Source organism: Phoca vitulina, unplaced genomic scaffold (genome assembly GCF_004348235.1).
Source record: "Phoca vitulina isolate PV1807 unplaced genomic scaffold, GSC_HSeal_1.0 scaffold6, whole genome shotgun sequence".
NCBI classification, from domain to species: domain Eukaryota; kingdom Metazoa; phylum Chordata; class Mammalia; order Carnivora; family Phocidae; genus Phoca; species Phoca vitulina.
In genome coordinates this window covers 29,562,005-29,566,104 of record NW_022589709.1, presented here as the reverse complement: position 1 = coordinate 29,566,104, position 4,100 = coordinate 29,562,005, and the positions used below count along the sequence as shown (strand labels likewise).

Sequence of the window (4,100 nt, the reverse complement as noted above, 5' to 3'; positions counted from 1 at the left end):
AAATAATGTGTTTGCGTTTAACTACACACTTGCAAAATCTACTCTTGTTATAATTCTTTATCAGTGTCTAGATATATATTTTATGATCTAAAATAAATATAATTAAGCTTTCTCAATATATTCTCTGTGAGCATTGACTAAGAATTTCAAATTTTAAATTATATAAACTAAAATATAAACAGTGAAGAATCTTGCAGAATACAAATGCTGTTCTGAAATATCCAAAGTAAAACAAAGCATTTGACAGTTAGCCAGGGACTTCCTAATGTCTGAAGCATACAGACTGTGTTATGGGTCTATTCTTAAATTCTTAAAATATACTTCATGATCCATATGTTATCTGTTCACCAAAAGTCATGGTGCACAGAAATTATTGGAACACCTTCTAAGGGCTGTTTGATTTCTGTTCATCTCTAATAGGCAAATATCCCCTTTGAACCACAAAGGTTCCAAAGGCAGCTAAAAGTATCGCTTTCTTATTGACTTGGTAAGCTGAGGTATATGGAATATGAGGCCATAATTTCATATCCTAACAGCTACCTTTTCTTTCTCAAAAATGACACACTGACAATATATATGCTAAATTCATGGAGATGTGAATAGAATATATAAACTGTGTACTGAACTCATTATGCTTTCCAGACTTTTGCTTTCATTTAGAAGGAAAAGTGCAAGTGTATTACTATTCATTTCAGGCATTATTGGTACATTTAAATTAAAAGTGGAAATTAGCATAAATTAAGCAATCAAATCTAAAAGAGTGCCATTTGGTTGGAACCTCTTAACAGTTTCTCCTTCAACCATCACCCCCATTTTGTAGATATGAATTCTGGCATGACAACATACAAAATGAAAAGAAAGAAAAATTCTATTTGTATTTTTCACCATAAGAAATTTCATAAGACAAAGACTTTGGAAATAGATGAAATAAAAAGTTTATTTCAATTAAACCTACAATGTTGAGACATTTGTATATACTTAGACTTACTTGAATAAAAAACAGAAGGACTCATTTATTTTATTTTTAAAGATTTTTTTTATTTAAGAGAGAGAGAAAGAGAAAGCACGAGCAGGGGGAAGGGCAGAGGGAGAAGGACTGAGCAGGGATCCCAAACCAGGGCTGGATCCTAGGACCCTGAGATCATGACCTGAGCTCAAGTCAGAAGAGCCTCCCAGGTGCACCCAGAAGGATTTTTTTTTTTAAAGTATCTGTCAAACTCTCTGCATATTTCTCTATGCTCCCTGCATAGAGGATTTCTTAAAATCATATACAGAGAGTAAGACGCTGTTAGTATCTAATAATTAATCCTGCATATGTAATTTTTTCACAGACTCACATTTTATCAACAAAAATACAAGTTATATATTTGTTCAATAATACGTACATACTCATAATTTATATTCATTATTTCTATTCTCTAGTATTCTCTAATAACATAAAAATAACAAATATGGTTTTGCCTGTCTTACAAAAATAAAATACTTAAAATACTTTTAAATTCTATCAGAGTTTATTTTAATCTTCAGTCCTGCTGTTTTTCTGTAATTTCTGTGTCAGCATTGTTTAGTAAAAATACAATGTGAGCCAGAAATGTAAATTTAATTTTTGTATCCATTTTTTTAAGTCTGAAAAAAAAGCAAAAAATATTTCAATTCTTATTAATTCAATATATCCAAAATATTATCATTTCAACATTTAATAAATATTTAAAAGCTTATCACTGTAATATTTTATATCCTTTATTTCTCATGGTAACTCTAAAATCAGTTGTGTACTTTGAATCTTTGGTGTATCTCACTTCAGACTAGCCTCATTTCAAGTACCAACAGCCACATACGGCTAGTGGCTCCCATACTGGACCAGTTGAGATGGGTCAGGTCATTATGCATGTATACAGTTTATGAATAGACTCTACAAATTTTAAGGTAGAGAAGGTACAACTATTGCCTCAAAAATAAACTGCACCTCTAGTGCATGCCTGTTGTAAGATACAGAATTATTAAGGCATACCTAACTTGATTATACCTAAGGCAAATGGATATAAGTCAGCTGAGAGAGCAACAAAGTATATGCAAGCATAAACCAACAGTACCAAATTGCCTACCACTTGGTATCATCCTTAGAATCACACTTTCAGCCATAGCTTTTTTTTTTCCTCATTAAACTTTTGTTTTAATGGGTCTCAAAGTTCTGTGACAGATTTTTGGTCACGTTGTTTCCATTAAAAAGTATTGATTTTAAAAACTAGTAACTTAAAACTGCCACACACACACAAAAACAAATAGTCCACAAAACATTCTCCTTTCCTTCTAAAGGTTTTATAATGCATCATTACCATTAGCCAGTCTTTTACTATTCAACTTAAATGGCCAACTGACACAACAGTTCTGAGACCATTCTTCCACTACTGATTAAGACTGGGGGGGGGCAGGTATCGGGGAAATATTCATTTAGCCTTCTGAGCTTTCTGGGCAGACTTGGCAACTTTCCCAGCTCCAGCTGCCTTCTTGTCCACTGCTTTGATGACACCCACAGCAACTGTCTGTCTCACGTCACAAACAGCAAAACAGCCAAGAGGAGGCTAGAGAAGCTCTCAACACACATAGGCTTGCCAGGAACCATATGAACAATAGCAGCATCACCAGATTTCAAGAACTTGGGACCATCTTCCAGCTTTTTTCAGGAACGACGATCTGTCTTCTCCTTCAGCCAGCAAACTTGCAAGCAATGTGAGCTATGTGACCATCCAGCACAGGCGCATATCCAGCACTGATCTGGCTGGAATCGTTCAGGATAACCACCTGAACCATGAAGCCAGCTGCTTCCATTGGTGGGTCATTTTGGCTGTCACCAGCCACATTGCTATAACAAACATCTTTGACTGATACGTTCTTGACATTGAAGCCCACATTGTCCCCAGGAAGAGACTCACTCAAAGCTTCATGGTGCATTTCAATAGACTTCACTTCAGTTGTAACATTGACTGGAGCAAAAGTGACCACCATGCCAAGTTTAAGAACACCAGTCTCCACTCGGCCCACAGGGACAGTACCAATACCACCAATTTTGTAGACGTCCTGGAAGGGTTGATGCAAAGGCTTGTCAGTTGGACAAGTTGCAATCCAGAGCTTCAAGCAGTGTGGTTCCACTGGCATTGCCATCTTTACCTTCCCTTGAACCAAGGCATGTTAGCATTTGGCTCCAGCATGTTGTCACCATTCTAACCAGAAATTGGCACAAATGTTACTGTGTTGGGGTTTGTAGCCAATTTGCTTAATGTAGGTGCTGACTTCCTTAATGGTGTCCTCCTGTCTCTTCTGGCTGTAGGGTGGCTCAGTGGAATCCATTTTGTTACCACCAACAATTAGTTGCTTTACACCCAGTGTGTAAGCCAGAAGGGCATGCTCACGGGTCTGCCCATTCTTGGAGATGCCCGCTTCGAATTCACCAACACCAGCAGTCACAGTCAGCCTGAGATGTGCCTGTAATCATGTTTTTGATAAAGTCTCTGTGTCCTGGGGCATCAATGATGGTCACATAATACTTCCTGGTCTCGAATTTCCACAGGGAGATATCAGTGGTGATACCTCGTTCAGCTTTCAGTTGATCCAAGACCCAGGCATAATTGAGGAGCCTTTTCCCATCTCAGCAGCCTCCTTCTCAAATTTTTTAATAGTTCTTTTGTCGATCCCACCACATTTGTAGATCAGATGACCAGTAGTGTTAGATTTGCCTGAATCTACGTGTCCAATAATGACAATGTTGATGTGAGTCTTTCCCTTTCCCATTTTGGTGTAGTTTTAGTGGTGGTTTTCACAACACCTGTGTTCTGGCAGCAAACCCATTGAGAGAAAGCAGCCACAGCGTTTTGTCTGTTGTTGTCCACTTCAGAAAAGACACAGTGCTTATGGAAAAAGGGGAAAAAAAAAAACCCTTCTATTTGAAAATCTTTAAATTGTTTAAAAATAAAAAGTTCCTTTAAGTACTTCCATTTCAAAAGCAATCAAAAAGTTGGCAAACTGTTTTTGTAAAGGGCCATATAGTAAATATTTTAGGCTTTCTGGGCCGTATAGTCCTTGTCATACCTACTCAACTCTGC

The 4,100-nt window shown here is 37.0% G+C and overlaps 1 pseudogene; it reads right to left on the bottom strand.

Moving 5' to 3' along the window:
- Window positions 1-2,447: 2,447 nt before the first annotated feature.
- LOC116631927 lies at window positions 2,448-3,789 on the bottom strand (annotated as a pseudogene).
- Between the last annotated feature and the right edge of the window lie 311 nt (window positions 3,790-4,100).